Source organism: Gorilla gorilla, chromosome 1, assembly GCF_029281585.2.
Source record: "Gorilla gorilla gorilla isolate KB3781 chromosome 1, NHGRI_mGorGor1-v2.1_pri, whole genome shotgun sequence".
Taxonomy (NCBI): domain Eukaryota; kingdom Metazoa; phylum Chordata; class Mammalia; order Primates; family Hominidae; genus Gorilla; species Gorilla gorilla.
Genome location: NC_073224.2, coordinates 158,249,779 through 158,274,637, shown reverse-complemented (window position 1 = coordinate 158,274,637; position 24,859 = coordinate 158,249,779). Strand labels below are relative to the sequence as shown.

At 38.5% G+C, this 24,859-nt stretch overlaps 1 protein-coding gene and 1 pseudogene across 2 annotated transcripts in view; both read left to right on the top strand.

Annotated features, from left to right (window-relative positions):
* The window catches only part of ADGRL2 (adhesion G protein-coupled receptor L2), a 301,782-nt gene that overhangs the window by 23,661 nt on the left and 253,262 nt on the right, over positions 1 to 24,859 (top strand). The gene's annotated exons all lie outside the window — the stretch shown is intronic.
* LOC101137378 (hsc70-interacting protein-like) lies at positions 7,384 to 8,738 on the top strand (annotated as a pseudogene).

The following is a 24,859-nucleotide window of genomic DNA, read 5'->3' as shown; positions in this document are numbered from 1 at the left end:
AAATACATGCATCAAGGTATTTCTTTATTTTAAAATACTGACTAATCATTTCACCTCAAGCAATCTTTTATAGTATGGGGCAGGGCAGGGAGAAGGCATATATGTATGCTTAATACTCAAGAAATAATTTTTACCTAGCAATTTATAGAGTAAAAAAATGCATCATTTTTGATACATTTTTATACACAATATAATAGAAGTCAGGCACAAAACTCTAAAGGGGATAAAGAAGATTTAGAAAACCCTGATTCAGTATTAGAAATTAATGAATGTGGTATTTACTATGTGCTGAAATATTATAACTTACTGATCAAGGGGAGAGAATTTTGAGAAGTGTGCTACATACTTGAATAGCTCCTATTTCAGAAATAATCCTGTAACAATAACTTGAGACAGTTTTATATAATTGTGGCAGGTAGTCACTCCACCTTGATTCAAGTACAGGTTTGGGCATGTTTTTTTTTTTTTTTTCTTTTCTTTTGTAGTTGCTTCTACTCAATGTATCATAGGTGTAAGTCCTTAATTTCTTTCCAGTAAAAGAAGAATAGCTTATAATTTCTTTTGTTTCTTTTTCTTTGATGCAAGAGTTCTCTCCTCCCAGTTTTTAACCTGCTTTGTTCAGACATTTTTTCTGCTCTAATTTTTTCTTTTTTACTCCTTAGCAGATTTACATAAAGTTAAGTGACTTAAGCTGTTTGTGACATTATTTTTGGATTTTACTGCTTCTTGCTTTGGCTGCTCCTGATCATATCCAGATTTATTTTCTAGAGGAAGCTAACTTAGTAAATTTTTTTTTTTTTGGTAAAATAAGTACTATAAGCTTTCAACCAAACAGGCCACTCAAATGTACAGAAGAAAAAGCCACATTTATTCACAAACAGATGGGTTTTTCTTTTTTCCTTTTTTTAATTCTAAAGAGACATATATATATATATTCTTGAGTAAAACAATATGTACTAGCTTTGAACAAACATTTTATGCAGACATTAGGTCTAAACAGGAGAAAAAGCACCAGCTCAAATAGTATAATTTACCACTGCGAGATTTTTCTGTTAGTGTGTATGTGCATCTTGTAAATTCTTGTGCTTAAAGTTGCCTTTCAACCTTTTAAAATCATCCTTATGAATCTTTTCAGTTGGCTGGACATAAGAAAAGGAGGCTTTTCTCATGAATGAATATGAGAGTTATTATGTTAAGCGTGGAGTAAGAGTGTGCTGAGCACTTAATGCGACATGACATGCCTGGTACTCCCCACAAGCTTACCTTCAAAAGGATGAGACAGAGACAAATATAGCTCTGCATACATGTCAAATGGCCAAGTGCTGAGGGGGAAGTATCTCTTATCCCCCTGCTTTTTTTCCATTGTCTCTTCATGAGACCAAGGTCACAGAACCTAATGAGGAACAGAAGTCAAAGGAAGTAGAGTTCTTAGGTCCCCTGTACAGTACCTGGATTATAATTAATAGCTGAGGTTTTGAGGCCAACCAGATCAAGAAAGGCAAGATGTTCTGTTCCCACAGGCATCTTTGAGCTTGGCAATGCTAAAGTTAGGGATGATTTGCCTCTTCAAAGCCCCACAGCATCGTAATTGCTCAAGGTACTGAAATATATGATATCATTTCATATGAAAATGGGGCAAGGGCAGAGAGAAGAAAGTCTCAAGTGATAGAAAGAGAAGAAAGAAAGGCATTTTACTATTATATTTTTATACTAATGACCTTCACTTGGTCTCTAACACAGTCCATCAAATCTTAAAAGTTTATTTCTAGGCTTAAAGAAAGTAGCTTGAACAGTTCATATTTCTGGATATGGCAGGCAGTGTGGTAAAGGAAAAAGCAAAGTCCCTGCAGGCAGAGAGATGTGTGCTTGATCAGTTCTGCTATAGACTTTGCATGACCTTAAGCAGCTTCCTTAGATTACTCGAGCTCTATTTTGTTATCTGTAAAATGGTTACAATAATACTTACTCCCCGGTGTTATTCTGAGTACTAAATGAGTTCTTACACCCAAAGCATCTAGTACAGGGCCTGCACAAGTTTGTGTTCTTTCATTGAGTATTGCTGTTTTCATTAAAAATATAATTTTATTCTCAGAAATTACATTTTATTACTGCCATAACCTTATAGACCAACAACAAACTGAGTAATCTCTACCTTCTCTTCCCTATGTGGCTGGCACTTTTGGAGAAAAATCTCTTAAAAGGAAATTAAAGCAGTGCAACCATCTGTGATTTGTCAGGGTCATATAAAAGAGTTATACACCACCACCACCATCAACAACAAAATCAGTATCTAAGAACTAGATTAATCCAGGTTTGAAACCACCAAAAGGAGCATAAAAGGGTAAAGCAAAAATCAATATATATTCTGAAAAGTATGGACAGAAGGTAAATTACAGTTTGTGTGTGTATGTTTTGTGGTAATAAGGAAGATTAAAGTAATATTTAAAGTGGTTAAGAAATCTGGACATGAGCTCAAATGCAACTCCACTATATTCCATTTGATCTTCAAAGAAATAAAGTGCTATTTAGTTTTTGATCTTCAGTCTTCTCATCCAAAAATGGGAATAATAACAGACTTACTTCATAAGATTGTCATGAGGCTTATATGGGATACTGCATGTAAAACAATCACTAAAATCCTGCATTAAGGATGAAATCTTGTTATTAGCATACATGAGCCTTTTGCCTCTATTTAGCATCGGTTGGTCATGTTGTCTCCATTTTCTCTTCTGGCTGTTTCTCTAAATTATCAGGACTTCCCAAAGCAAAGGCTTGGGAATGTCTGCTTCTGGAACATTTGAATGCACTTGAGAGCTCCCTGAGAATGAAGTGTTCTAGAGTGTAAAAGTCATGAACCAGTTATATATGATTCTCCGGGTAAGTCCACAGGAACCCAGCCTGGGCTTCTCTCCTTTGGAAAGAGGCACAGCATGGCTCCCAAAAGGCCAACTACAAGTCAAAGGCTATGCATCATCATGTTTTGACTTTTCACCATCAAAATTCATCTATCAGTGAGACACAGTTCATATGACTAATCTTGTTTGATTTGGCAATGAAGTGAAATGTCAATAGGCTTCCTATTTTGAGTGAAATTATTAAATATACCAAAGGGAATATTACATGTGCGTTAGTCATCCCAGAATAAAGATGAGCATACATCCCTGAAAACTTCAACTCCACTAATGGGATAATGGATCACCAGAATATTTTATATTTCAAATGCATACTTTGTTCACATTCTTGCTTCACTTGGAGAATTGTGTCACTGTTGCCTAAGTCTTGGGTTTCCTTTACTCCATGCCTGGATTCTCCATTGACACTAATGGGAATTTCACCTTCCAGCACAAGACAATATATGGAACTAAAATGACAATAGCAGAAGGAAAATAATACATTTTGTGCATTGTGCTACAGAATATTTTCTTGACTGTTTCTGTTATAGTCATTGACTATTGCTAAGAAAGATCCATTTGGAAACCCAAAAACATATTGTCTCTAGAGGCTAGTCTTGTGAAAACATACTTTTACCCTTACATGTCATCACAAATTACATAAAATAATAATTATAGATCAATCTACGTAGTTTTAATTTTGTGGTTGGTTAATTATAAAAGCATACCTCTCTGGCACTGCCATTAGTCTATAAGGTATGTGTGTCTCACTCTGTGGCAAGGCTGGAGTGCAGTGGTGCCATCTCGGCTCACTCCAACCTCCGCCTCTCGGGTTCAAGTGATTCTCCTGCCTCAGCCTCCTGAGTAGCTGGGACTACAGGCACGCGCCACCATGCCCAGCTAATTTTTGTATTTTTAGTAGAGACAGGGTTTCACCATGTTGGCCAGGATGGTCTCGATCTCTTGACCTCATGATCCGCCTGCCTCGGCCTCCCAAAGTACTGGGATTACAGGCGTGAGCCACCGCATTTTGGGAGAAAAGATTGTCCATATTTTCTTAAGGAAACATAATGCAAAATCTGCCACTTACTGAAATTAAAAGTATGATGATCTGTTTGTAGTTCATGTTCACACATTAGCAATAACCTGTAGAGCTATGAGTTGTTAGAATGTAGCATTAAAAAAAAAAAAATCCTCTGTGAAAGAAGAACAGATACAAAGCCCATTTATATGAGTGACCACATGTCAAAAATGTAGTAAAGTGGTTTGCAGACTGTCCTGTTCATTATTTTGCTGACTTGGAAACCTTAAAGTGTTTTTTATCCTTTTCATTATCTACAAAAGTATGAATTGTAATGGAATTTACATAAAAATCCTGCTGGAGAGTGGAGACTTTACTGCATAGTTAGCTTTGCCTTCTAATCCAATCTTCCCCAAAGCAGTTGGTATGACAGTTGCCAAACTCAAACAGCAGGATCTCTTTTGTAAAGAAAAGTGTGAATTTGAGCTATAAAATGAACAGAATATTTTTCTATTACTCTGGATGTTTCCTCTTGCTGAGTTTACATGAGAAGTCTAGCAGGAGGTGTTATTAAACAGCCTCAGAAATTAGCCCCAAAACAATTATCTTGGTTTAGCTATGGAAAAAGACACCAGAGGCTTAATGAAAAGAGCATTTGAATTTTTGTGATTGAATATCTGTTGGACACCTCTGTAGTTATTAACCCTTATGGACAGGATTTCAGATTTTTTATTATTTTTAATTGAATTGGTTTTGGAAAACTGCAGATTAAAAACACTTTTCTCCCCTGGGTTAGTCAGAGATCCCAGGGCAAACTGTGTAATAATGGGTTCTTTAAAAGTTTGGTTTAAACCTTGCCTCATGGCAAGGAATATACCCTTTTTCAACATAAATTAGAGTTCTCATATTACAATAGATTTATAGAACTACTACGTAAGAAAGAACATCTCTAGTCATATAGGCCACCATCCGTTCCCCACAATCATTATCTGCCAATACCCATGGCTTTCTTTGTGTTTAGTAGTAAATTTGCTATGAATTAAAGCTTCCTACAGACTCCTTAAGACAATATTCCAAAAGTTACTATATTTTTCAGTTTTTTATCTTCGTCTACACATAGCCAGAACATCAGGTTTCTCAATCCTGCTTCTTTCTCTGTGTTCTTTTACAATCCCAAGTAATTTCTCTGTCTTCATAGTATTTGCTATTTTTAAATATTTGTTGGCTGTTATCATGTCAAATCTTAAGTTACTTAGCCAGTTGCTTTAATCTTTTCTCCCAAGCCCCCTTCCCAACCTCACCTCCCCAGTCACTTCATCATTTTTTTTCTTTTCTCTTTACTCTCTCCAGTCTTCCACATATTTCTGGAATTGAGTTTATCCAAACTGAATGCACTTTTCCAGGTGCATCATATATCATCCCTTAGGTCTGGGATATGACGGTTCTTTGTATACAGCCCAATGCTAGTGGAATTTGTCTTTTTTTGTGATCACTGTCAGCATGTTGACTCAGAGCATTTTTTGAACATCTCCTGCTGATTCCTGAGGGAGCCTTTCTGCAAGTGGGCTATCCTGTACCTGGTAGTCTATTTTTAAAATGTGATATGGGAGAAAACATGATTTTGTTGACTGTGTTAGAAAACATGTCCAGGTACCACATTCCACCCCCTGCTATTTTTAGAAACAAATCTATTTTATTGGCATTTTTATTTTTGTTTTACTATATTTTATTATGAAAATGTAATGGTAGCATATGCAGACAAATTGCTGCTGAGGTTGCCAGAGTGAAAATGGAGATTCTTCTAGTTGTATTAGAGACATTTTTAAAAAAGTAGTTGAAAAGGTCAGCACTGAAATTAAAAGCATTCCTTCTTTTTTTTTTTTTTTTTTTTTGAGACGTAATCTTGCTCTGTCACCCTGGCTAGAGTGCAGTGGCATGATCTTAGCTTACTACAACCTCCGCCTCCCAGGTTCAAGCGATTCTCCAGCCTCCCGAGTAGCTGGATTACAGGCCACTATGCCTGGCTAATTTTTGTATTTTTAGTAGTGACGGGGTTTCACCATGTTGCTCAGGCTGGTCTCAAACTCCTGAGCTCAAAGTGATCCGCCTGCCTCGGCCTCCCAAAGTGCTGAGATTAACAGGCATGAGTCACTGCGCCCGGCCAAAGCATTCTTTATTTAATGTTAACAAGTGAGGTCTGTATATTTTCTTCACCTGTTCGTTTTTTTAAACTGTTTCTTCTGACCATCAAACTAGTTCACAGGAGGTACAAAACTGAGGGTGAGAAGCAAGAGAAAAGAAATCTAAAATTAAATATGAAACTACAAAATTTTAGTAACACAAATTTCAGTTATACAATTTTTTTCTATATCATCATAAGGAAGTACTACTCAATATAAAAAGGCTATTGCAGCTATTAGATGGAAGTAGGCTACACCAAAATCAACCACAAGTCACTTTAAGCAGTGTAAGAAAATATTATATAACACCTATATATCAATAAAGCAAAACTGGATAACTTGTGAGTCTGATGAATTGGGGAAAAATCCTCACTTATATATTAACATATATTTATGTTTATATATTATACTATATATGTTTTATATATAAACATATATTTATGTTTATATATTATACTATATATGTTTTATATATTAACATAAATAAATAAATATTCATGGGTTCTAAGGTGCTATCAATTATGTAAACCTACTCCCACTAATTTAATAACAGCTTTTCAGAAAATAAACTATATAAAATTTAAACAATTTCCTTTTTTTTTTTTTTTTTAATAGAGCCGGGGTCTTGCTATGTTGCCTGGGCTGGTCTCGATCTCCTAGACACAAGTGATCCTCCTGCGTCAGCCTCCCAAAGTGCTGGGATTACGGGTGTGAGCCACCGCACCCCGCCAGATTTAAACAATTTCTTTTTGCTAAATGGCAACAGCATACATTTATCTGTATAATTACATGTCACTCTCATCTCTGAATTACAATCAAAATTTAACTCAAAACCTCTTTTAATATACTTGGAGTCACTTCTGAGGCTTTATGATGGTATTAAAGAGATAACCACACTGCTTTTAGTTCATTCACTTTCAATTATATATCTCAGTTAATACTACTTTAGTTATATATCCAAACAACAGACCCAAATTGATCTTGAACAACAAAGAAATTTATTGGCTTTTGTAAGTTAAAAATCTGCAGGTAGGGCGGGCATAGTGGCTCACGCTTGTAATCACAGCAATTTGGGAGGCTGAGATGGAACGATCTCTTGAGCCCAGGAGTTCAGGACCAGCCTAGGCAACATGGCAAAACCCAGTTTCTACCAAAAAAATACAAAAATTGCTTCTGTGCGGTCACGCCAAGCCAGCGCCTGGGCCTGGAACCGGGCTGCAGCTCTTCAGCTTCGCCCACTGCTTCCTGACCGTAGACCCCCCGCAAAGTGAACGAGCAGGCCCTTGTGAAAATGTGTAAGCAGGATCCGAGCATTCTGCACACCGAGGAAATGTGCTTCCTGAGGGAGTGGGTGGAGAGCATGGCAGTAAAGTACCACCTGCTACTCAGAAAGCTAAATCTGAAGAAAATACCAAGGGAAAAAAAAAAACCTGATAGTAAGAAGGTGGAGGAAAACTTAAAGGCAGACAAACCATCAAGTGAGGAAAGTGATCTAGAAGTTGATAATGAATGGGTGATTGAACCAGACACTGATGCCCCTTAAGAAATGGGAGATGAAAATGCAGAGATAGGACCAGGCGCGGTGACTCACGCCTGTTATCCCAGCACTTTGGGAGGCCGAGGCGGGCGGATCACGAGGTCAGGAGATCGAGACCATCCTGGCTAACATGGTGAAATCCCGTCTCTACTAAAAATACAAAAAATTAGCCGGGAGCGGTGGCAGGCGCCTGTAGGCCCAGCTGCTCGGGAGGCTGAGGCAGGAGAATGGCATGAACCCGGGAGGCGGAGCTTGCAGTGAGCGGAGATCGCGCCACTGCACTCCAGCCTGGGCGACAGAGCGAGACTCCGTCTAAAAAAAAAAAGAAAATGCAGAGATAACAGAGGAGATGAGATCAGGCATATGATAAGAAAGTGGCTGCTATTGAAGCCCTAAATGATGGTGAACTGCAGAAAGCCATTGACTTATTCACAAATGCCATTAAGCTGAATTTGCGCTTGGCCATTTTGTATGCCAAGAGGGCCAGGGTTTTCGTCAAATTACAGAAGCCAAATGCTGCCATCCAAGACTGTGACAGAGCCATGAAATAAATCCTGATTCAGTTCAGCCTTACAAATGGCGAGGGAAAGCACACAGACGCCTAGGCCACTGGGAAGATGTAGCCCATGATCTTGCCCTTGCCTGTAAATTGGATTACGATGAAGATGCTAGTACAATGCTGAAAGAAGTTCAACCTAGGGCACAGGAAATTGCAGAAGAAAGTATGAGCGAAACGTGAAGAGCGAGAGATCAAAGAATAGAAAGAGTTAAGAAGGCTTAAGAAGAGCATGAGAGAGCCCGGAGGGAGGAAGAAGCCAGACCACAGTCAGAAGCTCACTATGGCTCTTTTCCAGGTGGCTTTCCTGGGGGAATGCCTGGTAATTTTCCCAGAGGAATGTCTGGAATGGCCAGAATGCCTGGACTCAATGAAATTCTTAGTGATCTAGAGGTTCTTGCAGACATGCAGGATCCAGAAGTTATGGTGGCCTTCCAGGATGTGGCTCAGAACCCAGCAAATTTGTCAAAATACCAGAGCAACCCAAAGGTTATGAATCTTATCAGTAAATTGTCAGCCAATTGGGAGTCAAGCACAATGCCCTTCTGATAAATAAAGCCCTTGCTGAAGGAAAAGCAACCTAGATTACCTTATGGATGTCGCAATAATACAAACCAGTGTACCTCTGACCTTCTCATCAAGAGAGCTGGGGTGCTTTGAAGATAATCCCTACCCTTAAATGCAGCTGAAGCATTTTACAGTGGTTTGCCATTAGGGTATTCATTCAGATAATGTTTTCCTACTAGGAATTAATCCCTACCTCTCTCCCCCAAATGCAACTGAAGCATTTTATGGTGGTTTGCCATTAGGGTATTTGTTCAGATAATGTTTTCCTACTAGGAATTAATCCCTACCTCTCTCCCCCAAATGCAACTGAAGCATTTTATGGTGGTTTGCCATTAGGGTACTCGTTCAGATAATGTTTTCCTACTAGGAATTACAAACTTTAAACACTTTTTAAACCTTAAAAATATTTAAAACAAATTTAAAGGGTCTGTTAATTCTTATATTTTTCTTTACTAATCATTTTGGATTTTTTTCCTTTGAATTATTGGGCAGGGAAGATACTTATGTATGGAAGATTATTGCTCTAATTTGAGGGAAATAAAAGTTTATTAGTGCGAGGCAAACATAACTCATTTGAGGATAAACATTGTATTAGATATGTGGTTCCTGAAGCATTTTGGCTTGTCTTTTTAAATGCTTTATCCTTTTCTTTAAATATTTATTTCAATAAAACTAACTGGGACCACCAGTATTTCAGTAGGACCTGGGTAGAGACTGGAAGTACTTGGCAGGGCAGTGGCAATCTTGCTGTGTTTTATATAACATGCATCCTTGGGCAGGTTGCCCTTAAATCTCACCCTGTGGTGAAGGGATTTTTTTTTTTGTAATGCTGCAGTAGAATTGGAGTACTTAGTTCTGTTCTTGTCCAGTATATCTAATAAATGTTTCATATTATTTCCACATAGGGGAAATGAGGGAGTACTTTTCTTTTTATATTTCTATGCTTAAAATTCTCTTTCCTAGTCAAAAAATGCGCAACTCTGTGTCTGCTTTCTGCTTGTTAAATTTTTCTCCCTTACTTTTCTTGGGCTAAAGACAGGCTTTTTCCACCAGCATCATCACTGTTATTATCATTAATGGCATAATTATACAAGCATATTTAATGCTGTGTTTAATTTAATATGTAATACATAGAGTAATGGTAGGGTAATACCCACAACAACTGTAGTTTCTTACTTGGCCGTGAGAATGCTTACTTATGTGTTAGACTTCCACTCTGGCAACATCTTGTCATTATCAAAAGACACTGGAAAGAGGGATTCCCTTTGTTGTTTGGTCTTCTACTTAGAAAATACCTATTGGAGTTAGAGTTTATCTTGTAGTATTCATATTTGTATTTTGAAAATAATAAGGTTTGAATTAAATTGATATGCACAGAGGGGAACCAATTTTTTTGATCCAATGTGAATTATAAATGAGATAATCCAGTTGTTCATTGTGGAGTTGTTGAGACTATGAAAGACCCATTGTCTTTGTATTCAGCTCTTCCTTAAATAGTGTAATCATACCCCCACCTCCGCTTGCTTTCTTTCCCTCCCCTCCAATGATAAAGAAAATGATAAATTTTCTGTTGTGCATTCAATTCTTATTTTAAATAAGACTAAGTATAGACATTGTACCTGACATTGCTATGTTTCTAACAACGTTTCAATTTAAAGTGCTAGTGCTTAAAAACATTTTCATGGGATAAGACCTTGCATACTTTGCTTATTTGAAGAATCAGTGGTAGGTGCAGTGAAGTAAATTCTATGGAGTACATTTCTAAAATAGCACATTTCTGGAATCATAAATAAGTTTATTCAGGTTCTAAACCTTTGCTGTACACAAGCAGACAGAAATGCATCTGTTCTGTAAATGAGAAAAAGCTATTATGCTGATGGAGCATGCTTTTAAAATCCTTTAAAAACACCACAGCTGGGCGCGGTGGCTCACGCCTGTAATCCCAGCACTTCGGGAGGCCGAGGCAGGTGGATCACAAGGTCAGGAGTTTGAGACCAGCCTGGCCAACATAGTGAAACCCTGTCTCTACTGAAAATACAAAAGATTAGCTGGGCATGGTGGCGGGTGCCTGTAATCTCAGCTACTTGGGAGGCTGAGGCAGAAGAATTGCTTGAACCTGGGAGGCGGAAGTTGCAGTGAGCCGAGACTGTGCCACTGCACTCTAGTCCGGGCGAAAGGCAAGACCCTGTCTCAAAAAAAAAAAAAAAAAAAAAAAAGCAAACACTCACCACATAAACTTGCATTTGACGCCAGGCACGGTGGCTCTTACTTGTAATCCCAGCACTTTGGGAGGCCGAAGTGGGCAGATCACAAGGTCAGGAGTTTGAGACCAGTCTGGCCAACATAGTGAAACCCCGTCTTTACTAAAAATACAAAAAATTAGCTGGGCGTGGTAGCAGGTGCCTGTAATCCCAGCTACTTGGGAGGGTGAGGCAGGAGAATCATTTGAACTCGGGAGGTGGAGGTTGCAGTGAGCTGAGATCATGCCATTTCACTCCAGCCTGGGTGACACTGTGAGACTCTGTCTCAAAATAAATAAATAAATAAATAAATAAATAAATAAATAAATAAACTTGCATTTGAGCTTGTGTGTTATGTTAACGTATGTTCTCCTTTCTCAAAATTGCCAATGTGTACTTGGTTTAACTCAAGAACAGTTTCTTCTGGATTCCTTATTTGATTTATTTAACTGAATTATATTCTAATATTGCAAATATCACCATAAGTGGGTAATAGTAAAATTCCTCTTCTGAAAATGTGTACTGTGCTTTTAGATTTTTAAATTCCACAATCTAAAATACATTCTTAATTTTCAACCCCCCAAAAAAAAACACAAAAATTAGCTGGACATGGTGCGCGCCGGTAGTCCCCGCTAGTTGCGGGGCTGAGGTGGGAGAACTGCTTGAACCTGGGGGGCGGAGGTTGCAGTGAGCCGAGATGGCTCCACTGCACTCCAGCCTGGGCGATAGAGCCAGACCATGTCTAAAACAAAACAAAACAAAACAAAACAAAAACCCAAAAACCAAAACAATCCGCAGGTAGTCTTTAGGCACTGTTGATTCATGATCTCAGAAAGCATCTCAATGACCTGTTTTCTCTCTGTTTGTAGGTATTTTCTCTTCTGTACAGTGTCCACTCGCAGCAGGATCGTCCCTTGGGGAAACTGCAGCAGCTCCATCTCCTTGCCCCTCTTTTATTCCAATAGTCATGAGAACTTCTCTCTCACAACCCTTACAGAAATCCTCAGCCTGGCTCTTACCTACCTGATTTGGGTCATACATCCTTCCCTGGACTCATCCCTGCGACCAGTCACATGGGATTAATACTGGGTTACGGAAACCCTTAGCGTGGTCGAAGAAAACTTTGTGTGATGATGGAAACGTTCTATAATCTACTATGTCCCATACAGTAACAACTAGTCATGTGTGGCTATTGATTACTCAAAATGTGCTTAAGGCAACTGAGGAACTAAAATTTAGACTTTCTTTTAAGTATGTTAAATTTAAACTAAATAGCCATGACTGTATTGGACAGCACTAGAGTTGAGAGTGCGGGTCAAACCTACTTATATTACATGGATTGAGGAATCGTTCCCCAAAGAAAAGGTTTTGGGAGGAGGAGGTCCTATTTTACCAGAATTGGGAAATATAGATGCCAAGGGGTAAAAGTAGCACATGTTCACTATACGTACTCTAAAACTTCAACTTTTCATTAACACTTTTTTGACTGATAGTTTCATTTCACATTCTATAGCTCACATCATGTTACCTACAGTTTTTCTAATGCTTTGTTTTTCCTTAATTAGAATGCATACAGTAGGAACTTTGGACAGATAACTGTTCAGGCCTGAATAAGAATCCATCCTAAGCTATCATTAGGGATTCACTGCTTTTAATTGAATTCTCTTTTATGTACACTGTGTCTTTCAGAGGATATTTTAAATGACATATATGGAACCAAGTTTACATTAAATTTCATGTGGCATTTTTAATACAGATAACTGAATGACAAAGTAGTAATCAGTTTGTAGATATTGCTGATGTCAAACATGTACAGTAACAATTGCACTACAATGTTCTCCTTTAACTGAAGTATGCAAATTTTCTCTTTGATGCTGACTTATTCATTGATTCAACCAAGTTTCCAAGACAGGCAGGGTTCTTGCCCTCATTGAGCTTCTAATTCTCAATTTTGTGAAAATATGAGACAGCATCCATGTTAGACTTGAAACAAAATAGACCAAATTAATACTGGTTTATTGCAGAAAATTTAGAAATATTAAGACATAATTAGTGGAAAATAAAAATTATCTATAATCCCATCACACAGAAACAACTACCATTAATGTTTTAGTACATATTTCTTTAAAAAGTATATGTATATTAGTACTTATATTTATTTGTATAAGGATGAGAACCTGCTATAGATAATCCTTTAAAACTTAATTTTTTTTTGAGATGGAGTCTTGCTCCGTCACCAGGCTGGAGTGCAGTGGCATGATCTCAGCTCACCCTAACCTCCGACTCCCTGGTTCAAGCAATTCTCCTGTCTCAGCCTCCCGAGTAGCACGCGCCACCATGCCCAGCTAATTTTTGTATTTTTAGTAGAGACAGGGTTTCACCAGGTTGGCCAGGATGGTCTTGATCTCCTGACCTCATGATCCGTCTGCCTCAGCCTCCCAAAGTACTGGGATTGCAGGCGTGAGCCACCACGCCCGGCTGAAAACTCAATTTTTACATAATCATATGGTCTTTAAAAACATCGTGTTTAATGGCTGCACAGTATTCCATTGTGTGAATAAAAAATATATATATACATCTAAAAAGTAAAACTCTTAGGTAAAAAGGTTATGAACTTCTTTTAACATTTTAAAGATTTAGGAAATTACAAGTTCCATGTAGGCAAAGGTTTTTGTCTGTTTTGTTTACTGCTAAATACCAGTGTGTAGGACAATGTTTAACACCTAGAGTATATTTAATAAATATTTGTTCAATGAGCAAGTGACTATTGGTATATTTCTCATCATAATTCAAACAGCCAAGTATGAGATGACCCATTTCCCTAAATTCTCATCAACTTTGGGATTTATATTTTTTTCTTTTCAGTTTTGTAGACAGAAGATGGTATCTCATTATGGCTTTTGTTCTAACTTATTTACTTTTTCCAGAAGTGCAAATTGTGTCCAATCATGCTTACTTAGGCAAAAACAAGTTCTACAGGGTGAGAAACTTGTAGCCTGATTTTGGCTGAATATCTCAAAATCTTAAAATTTTGACTAAGCAAAATCCAGCAGGATTATGTGTTTGGGAATCATATTTCAGTCCACTAAGAAATCACATGACTAGAGAAGCCACTAAGCCTACTTTACCTCATAACATATTAACATGTAAAAAGCCTTTAAATGCAGGTATTTGTGTTTTACTAAATCACCAAATAGAGAAACCTAGATAACTGTGATGACCCTGCCTAATATTTAGCTCTCTCTATTCTCTGCAGAACTTTTTTTCTTCATGCCCTAAATGTAACTCATAGTCTAATACATAAGCACAATCGAAGTTTATTATAAAAACTATAGAGAAAATGCAAATAAACCAACATTGGGAAATCCAATCAAATCTCATGTGGAACTATAACTAGGACCTAGAACACGAACATCTCATGGGGCTGTCTCTTCTCGCCGAGCATCTGCTTTTATTCTCTTGCTCTTGCCCCCACTCAATCTCTCTGTCTCTCTTTTTCTCCTCTCTCTCTGCTGTAGTGCCTGTCCATGCTGAAACATGGTTCTGCACTGGCTTTAGATCCCTTTCCTATTCAAGCACTTAACTAACTGTGCTCCAGTTCCAAATAAGAGAATTAGATCCACTTCTCTTGGGGAGGTAACTGTCCTTCTTCTCCAGCCCAATCTGCTATGACCGTAGGGAAGGATCCCCTACTTCAAATATGGGAGCAAAGATGCCCTATTGATATGGGAGTAGTTAAAGGAGAGGGGTTAGATCTGATAAACATCCCAAAAGGCATATGTCACAATGTGCCTGCACTTGTTAGATGCTAGGATACAAATATAGGAAGAATTATTATATAATATTTATTATATTATTATATAATAATTTATTAATCTAACTTGAGTATACAATTTAAATAATCTTCCAGCCATCATTTAAAAGTCATTTATGATAATCAGCAGTTTCTAAAAATCTAGTTTTAATTCTATTGCTAAGCTTCGCTGTATTTATTTTTCTACTTAAGTGTTTTGCCATTTGTCCCTGTCAGAGATCTTTGATTCCACAAAAACAATTTTCTAAAGTTTATTTTTTGTTCTACTAAGTATGGGTTCTTATTTCTAGTTATTTTTAACTGAGCTGCTGTATCTTGCAATTTTAGTACTTTCTTGCAGTACTGTTTTTCTCAAAATTACCTGACTTTGCAAAAATTAAATAAATGAAAAGAACTACCTCTTGCAATGCCACATTTCAAGCATTTTTGAGATAATCCAACTGTGCTGTCTATACTAAGCAAAATGATTCATCGAAACTAGTGATTTAATGATGTACATATTTTTCCATCTTTTTCATTTTCTTTGCATTTCATAATTTTATATTTTCCCCCTTCAATTCCATTGCAATTCAAGTCTATTATGGAATGAATTAAATCATTTTCTATTTCTCATTTAACTGATTTCTGACAGTTAATCTTTCCAGTTGTAACTAGGGTGATTTTTGAGGAAAAAGAAAATAAATTACATTTAAGTTACACGTATGAACAATAAACTATTTAAATCAAGCCATCTCCATCATTAATATCATTCTGGCCATATACTCTGGGTCTTGCAATATATGACACATGGCTAAATTTACGGGATTGGTCATCTTGCAGTTTCATTACTTCTCCTATTCAGATATATCCTCAAATTGTGGCAATATGCATGACATGACAGCCTTCCTTAATGACTGATAGAGATAGTTTCACCATGGTTCAGACCACTGTGATGAGCATCAATCACTAAGACAGACAAAGATGTCAAAGCTGCTAAGATGCTCTTTAATCCAGTGATCCTAGGAAGTCACAACTGTCAGCACAGATCTAAGCAATTGTGTAGCTCAGTGGTCCCTAACTTCTTTCAGTTAGAAAACCTGTATTATACCAGAAAACATCCTTGAAGAATTCCACTTTTATTAAACGCATATACAATGGCCAACACCAGGCACATTGTAACAAATACCATTTTAGATGTTTTACATATTGCCTTAACCCTTTTTACCCCTTTTCTCTGATAATTGCTCCCATTCCTATAGAGGTGGCCACTTGTCCTATATTTGAGGTTAGAAATCTTTGGAAATAAAATTTAAATTTACTAATTATAATAACACACTTATTCAAAGAAATAAGTGTAAAACATGCTATTTATTCAGTCAACAGATAGTGCTTAGTGCAGGGCCGGGCACAGTGGCTTATGCCTGTAATCTCCAGGGAGGCCAAGGCGAGTGGATCACTTGAGGTCAGGAGTTCGCGACCAGCCTAGCCAACATGGTGAAACCCCGTCTCTACTAAAATTACAAAACTTAGCCAGGTGTGGTGGTACATGCCTATAATCCCAGCTACTTAGGAGGCTGAGGCACGAGAATCGCTTGAACCTGGGAGGCAGAAGCTGCAGTGAACCGAGATTGTGCCACTGCACTCCAGCCTGGGCGGCAGAGTGAGACTCCATCTCAAAAAGTAAAAAAAAAAATAGTTCTCAGTGCTTCAAACAAGTAGAGAACCACTGATCCAGAAAATATACTTGTTATAAAATTCACTCTTACCTTAATAATTCAGATAATTGAAGAAGTTTTTTGTTGTTTTATTCTTTACTTAACATTATTGATCAACCTGATTATCTACTTTAGCTAATATACACAGACAAAACCTGTAATTTTATAGGATGCCATGTCTAAGGTATCACAATTACCCTCCCATGATTCAGGTATGGTAAAATTATGAATATATGTCTCTGAGGTGCAGTAAAATAGTTTATTTATTACTTCCTCAACATCTCACTCACAGGTGGTTACATTTTGAAAGATTATTAACTAGGCTGTGTAGGCAATCACAATAATTTGACGTCAGGAAGCCATTATCTGAGCTAGCCTCCCTCCTGCTAGGGTCTAAGGATATTATTTACAGAAATGAACCAGTGTATTATGTTTAATACATTCTTAGAACATTTGTGCATATACTTGTTAGGTTTTCCTATTTAAGTGTTTCTATGTTACTTGAGTTCATTAAAATTTTTTTTCCCACCTGCTTTTTTTTCCCTTAATTCCATTAGGCTTTTTAAATTCCTACACTGGCTTTCTAATCTATCAATTTTGTACTTATCTATACCAAATGAGAACTCTCACCTTCTTCAAAATCTGATTCAAAACTGATTTCCTTCAAGAACTTTTCAGAATAAATGCCATGACTTTGCACTTCCTCTAGAGACTCCCTAAGATTTCAAATGTTCTATCATCTTTTTTTTTTTTTGCAGCATATATATCAGCTTATTATATATTCAGTTTGAACTGCTTTATGCTTTGCAAATTTTTTTTTTTGGTAATTGCAGTTACTTCCGTATTTCACAGATGTGTGTATGTGCTTGCTGCTCTCTACATCTTGATAATGCTTTGCTTCAGCCTGATGCAACATGGCCTGTTTGTTTTTTTAAATTTTGCCAGACAGTGTTCACTACCATTTATCACTGTTGACTAAGCAACTAACAAATTCTTCCCAAAGAAGAGTGGCAGTGCACTTTGCAGTTTGTTAATTCATTAATTTACCCATTAAAGATTATTGATTGATCAACTCCTGTGCTCCCGGCACTGTGCTAAGCACTTGAGATACATCAGAAAAAGAGAGAGACTCAGCTATAGAGTTGATAATCTGGACCAAGACAATCTGTTCAAGGCACTTGACCCATTATGCTATCCAAACATTGTTCCAATTCTCACGCTATCCACAGAGACTAGAGTATCACTAGTCCCTGTCCCTTTTTCTTTTCTCTGTAACCTACTTATTGCTGTTAACACAGTCAAGGGACAGGTAGATAACTGTGAGAAATCCATATATTTTCAAAGGGAAGTGAGTAGTGATCACATATTCATTATCTTGACCTTGGAGCAGGTCAGAGTAGACACAGAAGAAAGGAATGTTACCTGCTGCCAACTATTGTTAAGAGAGTACAATGTGAGATCCACCCCTAGTGCACTAGTTGATGTATTGCTGTAAAATCTCTAGGTATTCCAGCTGTAAGAAATACATCAGCTACATATCTCAACAATAAATATATTTGAAATTATACTTGTCAGAGAAAAGCTTGAGAGAACTACATATGCTTTTTAAACTCTATTGTTCTTCCTTTATGTCTTAGAGTTTACCAATATCATTATTAATATTTACTGTTAATTGCTTATGTATATTATTTAATGCCAGCACAGCCTTACAGAGGTACTGTTTTAAATGACAAAGATAATGATTACTGAAATGGTGATTAAACATACACTATAAGGCTAGCACCTTCATAAAAATCTCAGAGCTCTTTACAAAAGCAATAAAACAAACTGAAATAGCAGCTGTGAAAATCATAAACTAGTTTAAAAAGATAACACTTACGAGTTTAAGGGTTTTTTGAAGCCCATAAATAAAAAGATGCAAAGTTTCATGCTCATGAAAACTAGCTTTTAGAATTTGCCAGTGGAGGATAGTAGACTAAGTGACCTAACATTTGTCTTCTAATCACAATGGCTATGTTGAAATGGATGGAATACCATATATATGTCTTAAGACTTTTATTGATTTTCTTAGGCAGAATTGTCAATTGTCCAATTTTTTTACATTTAACTTTAAAAAAAAAAAAAAGACCATAACAAAACAAGCTTATGATAAGGATTTTTATTTTGAAGAAATTTCAAGTACTCTTAATCTAAATCCTCTATACCTTCTATGTTTTACAATATCCATAATATTCACTATGATGATCTGAGATACTGTAGAATTGCATTTATCAAGCTACTTGACTATATTCACTATAATTCACTTACTTCAGCAAGAAGATCAAACAAAAGTTTGCTGCAAAAGGTGATATTGGCTGATGCATGAGGTAGTATCTGAGCTCCCTTGACATTGTAAGGTCACTGCAACCAAGGGTTCATTACCACATTGTGAAGAGTCAGCTTCAATGTATAAGCTGCTGTCCAGAGAAACCTAAAGAAACTAAAGAAAGCAGACCAATCATTAACTGTATGTGTTGTATTAGTTTGCTAGGGCTACCATAACAAAATACTATAGACTGGGTGGCTTAAGCCACAGAAATCTCTCACGGTTCTGGAGGCTAGAAGTCTGAGACCAAGGTGCTGGTAAGGTTGGTTTCTTCTGAGTCCTTTCTTCTTGGCTTGCAGATGGCTGCCTTTTCACTGTTCTCACCTGGTCTTTCCTCCATGTGCAAGTACCTCAGGTGTCTCCCAGTGTGTCCGAATTCCTCTGTTTATAAGGGTACCAGTCAGGTTAGATTAGGGCCCACCCTCAGGGCCTCATTTTAACTAATTACCTCTTTAAAGGCACTGTTTCCAAATACAGTCACATTCTGAGGTACTGGAAGTTAAGGTATTAACATATGAATGTGGGGGACGGGGCACAATTTAGCCCATAACATATGTTGTAGTGAGTGGAAGAGCGTCCTTCTACCCTCTGCTAATAGCTCTGTGCACTTGGAACTTCAGAATGTGACCTTATTTGGAATAAGGGAGCTAAATGATTTGAACACAGGGATACAAAGAAGGTAACTGCAGACACTGGGGCTGACTTGAAGGTAGAGGGTGGGAGGAGAGGGAGGATCAGGAAAAATAACTAATAGGTACAAGGCTTAATACCTGGGTGATGAAATAATTTATACAACAAACCTCCATGACACAAGCTTACCTATATAACAAAGCTGCACATGTATCCCTGAACTTAAACGTTAAAAAAGGCTGGGCGCGGTGGCTCACCCCTGTAATCCCAGCACTTTGGGAGGCCGAACTGGATGAATCACCTGAGGTCAGGAGTTCGAGACCAGCCTAACCAACATGGAGAAGCCCTGTCTCTACTAAAAATACAAAATTAGCCAGGCATGGTGGTGCATGCCTGTAATCCCAGCTACTCGGAAGGCCGAGGCAGGAGAATCGCTTAAACCCAGGGAGGTGGAGGTTGCAATGAGCCGAGATCACACCATTGCACTCCAGCCTGGGCAACAAGAGCAAAACTCCATCCATCTCAAAGAAAAAGAAGTTAAAAAACATTTCTTTAAATAAAATTTTTAATTTTATAATGAAAGAAAAGAAAGAAAACATGGAGGGGAAGGTGACAGGAAGACGGAGGCAGAGATTCGAGTGATGCATCTACAAGTCAAGGGAAACCAAGGATTGCTAACAGCTGTACAAACTTAGGAGAGAGACATGGAACAGATTTTCCATCGAAGCCTCCTGAAGAAACAAAACTTACAACTTGATTTTGGATTTCTTGCCTCCATAACTGTGAGAGAATAAATTTCTGTTGTTTTAAGCCACCCAGTTTGTAGTCACTTGTTAAAGTAGCCACAGGAAATGAATACAGTTATTGGTACTGGAAAATAATAAACACACCTACCACATACCAATGACCTCCATGCACAAGGCATTATTTTGGTATATGTTGTCTCTTAAGTCCTCTAATCAATGAAGAAACTGAGGCTTAAAGAGGTGTAAGTTGGCCAGGCATGGTGGCTCACGCCTGTAATCCCAGCACTTTGGGAGGCTGAGGCAGGCAGATCACTTGAGGTGAGGAGCTCAAGAACAGCCTAGCCAACATGGTGAAACCCCATCTTTACTAAAAATACAAAAATTAGCCCAGCATGCTGGTGGGTGCCTGTAATCCCAGCTACCTGGGAGGCTGAGGCAGGATAATTGCTTGAACCCAGGAGGTAGAGGTTTCAATGAGCCGAGATCATGCCACTGTACCCCAGCCTGGGTGACAGAGTGAGACTCCATCTCAAAAAAAAAAAAAGGTGTAAGTAAACTTCTCTGATAGCCACAAATAATAAATGTCAAGCTAAGAGTCAAACTGACGGCTGGGCGCGGTGGCTCACGCCTGTAATCCCAGCACTTTTGGAGGCCGAGGTGGGCGGATCATGAGGTCGGGAGATCGAGACCATCCTGACTAACATGGTGAAACCCCGTCTTACTAAAAATACAAAAAATTAGCCAGGCATGGTGGCAGGCGCCTGCAGTCCCAGCTACTCGGGAGGCTGAGGCAGGAGAATGGCGTGAATCCAGGAGGCGGAGGTTGCAGTGAGCCGAGATCACGCCACTGCAGTCTAGCCTGGGCCACAGAGCAAGATCTCGTCTCAAAAAAAAAAAAAAAAAAGGAGTCAAACTGACAATCAGTTTGACTCTATGTTATGGTCATTCTATGATGCTGTACTGAACTGGCAGACAATAGTATCTTGAGGTTATAATGAATTAAAGATTTTGTGCTTAAATGGTTCATTTCATTGAACTTAGACAGTGACTCTTGGAGGCAGTTATAGAGAAGCACAAGAAGTAAGTAGAAGAGGTATCTCCCCTCGATGTTGTAGGGAATCCCTGCACCAGCATCATCCTGTACCTTTCTCTTCTAACCATCCTATACCTAATGGGGTTCCTCTTATTTATTTCCTGGATAATTTATTTATTGGGTTATTGGATTATTTATTTATTGGGTTATTGGATTATTCAGCAGAGCTAAACCCAGTATCACCTGTAGTTTGATGTTGGACAGGAGTGTACTCTTCCTTGACATGGACATAAGAGGCCAATTTCAGTTTTTAACCTTGATTTTCCCTTAGATCCAGATCTCTATGCCTTATAACCAAAATATGATTCCTGGTTTGCTTCTTTAATGTTTTTGACTCTGAAAATCCTGAGCAGAGCCTAAGTGTTCAATGTGGATAAGTAGATGTGGAATGAGGACAGAGATGCCACCTGGAATTTTACATGAGCATTCTTATCCCAGCTATTTATAAGGTTTGCCTTTTCTCCATTTATAGCCCTAGAGAGACTCCCTCACTCTTTTTTTTGAGACTGAGTCTCACTCTGTTGCCCAGGCTGGAGTGCAGTGCCACAATCTCAGCTCACTGCAACCTCTGTCTCCCGGGTTCACGCCATTCTCCTGCCTCAGCCTCTGGAGTAGCTGGGACTACAGGTGCCCGCCACCATGCCCGGCTAATTTTTTGTATTTTTAGTAGAGGTGGGGTTTCACCATGTTTGCCAGGATGGTTTCGATCTCCTGACCTCGTGATCCACCTGCCTCGGCCTCCCAAAGTGCAGGGATTACAGGCATGAGCCACCATGCCCGGCCAACTCCCTCAATCTTAACCTCTTACCAGGCTCCAACTAGTAATCTTTGTCATTGTATTAGTCCATTCTCACATGCTATAAAGAACCACCCGAGACTGGGTTATTTATGAAGAAAAGAGGTTTAATTGACTCGCAGTTCTGCAGGGAGCATGGCTAGGAGGCCTCAGGAAACTTACAATCATGGCAGAAGGGTGAAGAGGAAGCAGGCGTGTCTTCACATGGTGGCAGGAGAAAGAGAGAGAGAGTTAAGGGGGAAGTCCCACACGCTTTTAAACAACCAGATCTTGTGAGAACTAATTCACCATCATAAGAATAACAAGGGGAAATCTGCCCCCATGATCCAGTCACCTCCCACAGGTCCCTCCTCCAACACTGGGGATTACAATTCAACATGAGACTCGGGTGGGGACAGAGAGCCAAACCATATCTAGTCATGTTCATGGAGCTCAGTTTTCCTAACTTACAAGTCTGAACCATAAAAGAGGGAATATTCTTATGGCTTAGATTATTTTCGTGTATTTATATATTTTAAGGTCAGGGTATATGTTTACTTTCTATCACCTCAAGAGCCTACAAAATTGTCAGTATCATCTGAGTGTGCAAATAAAAGTTGATTAAATAACCAACAGAATGGTAGCTCTGGAACTTCTGGAGTCATCCTGGCAAGTAGAACCTTTCAGGTCTTGCCTTTAAAATTAAAACAACGCATGTCTCTTTTTAATTTATAGTTGCAAAAAACAAAAGGTGTCCAGATTCTACAAGACAGCCAAGATACATTTACCCCATAAAATACTTTTGCTGAATTATCCAACTATCCTTTGATTCTCTGGATATAACTAGACTTGTGAACAGACTGAAACCCAAATTAGAATTCAAAATTTGATACAGTGTGTTAAGACAGACCACAGTGGCCTCAGACCTAAATTTAAATAAATAATGAAGTTATAAAATAAAGACACTCTATGTATCCTGCATTACAAAAAATGTATCAATATTGTCTGATTATGTCTTCATGGTGCCATACAATTTGGCAGGATCCAGATCCGGATGTAGGTCAGGATTGAGTCTTGTGCTAAGTGATAAGCAATACACCAACAAAAGTCTCCCTTTCTTGGGGTCCTAATTCTCATGACTGGAAGAACGGCAGATTCTCTGAGTGAGACTTCATCCTTTTATAATGGTTTCTAGTGTTATACTCAGCAACTATTGAAGAAGCTCTCCAGTCTCATTCTGATTGCTCCAGTGCAGGGACAGCTCAACAGCAAGGAAGGTCATTGAAGCAGCAGAGGGAAAAATGAAACGTTTCCACAAATTTCTAGAGGTAGCCCAACCAGTTTAGGAAACTAATACTAAGACTGGGACATAGTGACAGCAAACATTACTGTCATGATATCATAGTGTTTATTGTCAGGACCTTACAGAAAAAGCGGACAGCCTGGGCACAAAGGGGCTGACATGGCAGTTCAGGTGAGATGAAGAAGAGACCCCTCTACATGCAGTGGGGTATCCTTTTTTCTGTTATGCATTGGCCAGTTTGACCTCTCCCTATTCCACACAGTGAACCTGAAATGTGGTGTGATCTGCCTACCCCCGTTTTCCAGATGCAGTCTGGCATTCTAGCACCTGTGTTGCTGACCTCATTTTCCTCATGCTTTCTTGGCCTCACCTCAGCCTCTGAACTGTGCTCTTTACCTGAGGCCCTTGGCCTGGTGACCTAAGTGATCATTTCTCTGGATTCTACCTTCACAACAATTAACCTGGTTATAAGGTTCCAGCCAGCAGGACTTGAGCTACTTCTGCTGTCATTCATCCCACTGGGTGCTTCTCTATGCCTGCTACCCCAGGGACCAGTGGCCTAGTGCTCTCCTGATAATGCTGGGTGCTTTTACTTTTAGAAAGAACTTCACAAAAACCTTTTGTGCTGGTAACTGTAGACAAGGCACTCTATTCAGTATGAACCAAACAGTAAAGCAAGCCTGGCAGGCAGAAAACAAAACAAAACCAAACCACAACTTTAGACAAGAGTTGAATTAATTAAGTCAGTTATCCTAGGACAACTTTAGTTGCTAAGATGCAGTCTCTGGAGTCAAATTGCAGGGTTCTGCCTCGGCTCCATAACTTGCTCTGTGACTTATGCAAATTATTTAACTGATGCCTCAGTTTCCTCATCTGTGAAAAGAGAATAGATATGTTGGAATGCTAAAAATGAGATTATACATGTATGCATCTACAACAGTACCGGCGTATAGTAATTGCCCAATAAATTACTCATGGTTTGACAGAACCCTTGGGCCCATTTCCTCTACCTTAGAAGCAACACCATCAGCTTACTCGAGAAAATGCCCTGGCCTGGAGCAGGCAGAGAGAGCCAAGATGAGCTCTTATTAACTGTTTATGTTAGGACATTATATAAGCTACTCTATTTTCTACCCCAGCCTTATCCTATGGTAGGCAAAGAAAACTAGCCTAATCTGGTAACAATGACTTAAATATTAGATAATTAAAATAAAGCAGATAAATTGAGCCAGAGATACCTGCCTCAGCAGAGGCCTTACGAAAATCAAAGTTAGACTCGGTCTACCCAGCATGCTAAGCAAATCTCCACAATGCTACAGTGTTTCTAAACAGAGGAATTCTTGGCTTTATTGATAAGATAACACCCTTTCTTTATCCAGGCTGTTCCAGGCATTAGGGGTGCCTTAGCATGCCTAGGCCCTTCCCACTAAATGCCAATAGCATTCCT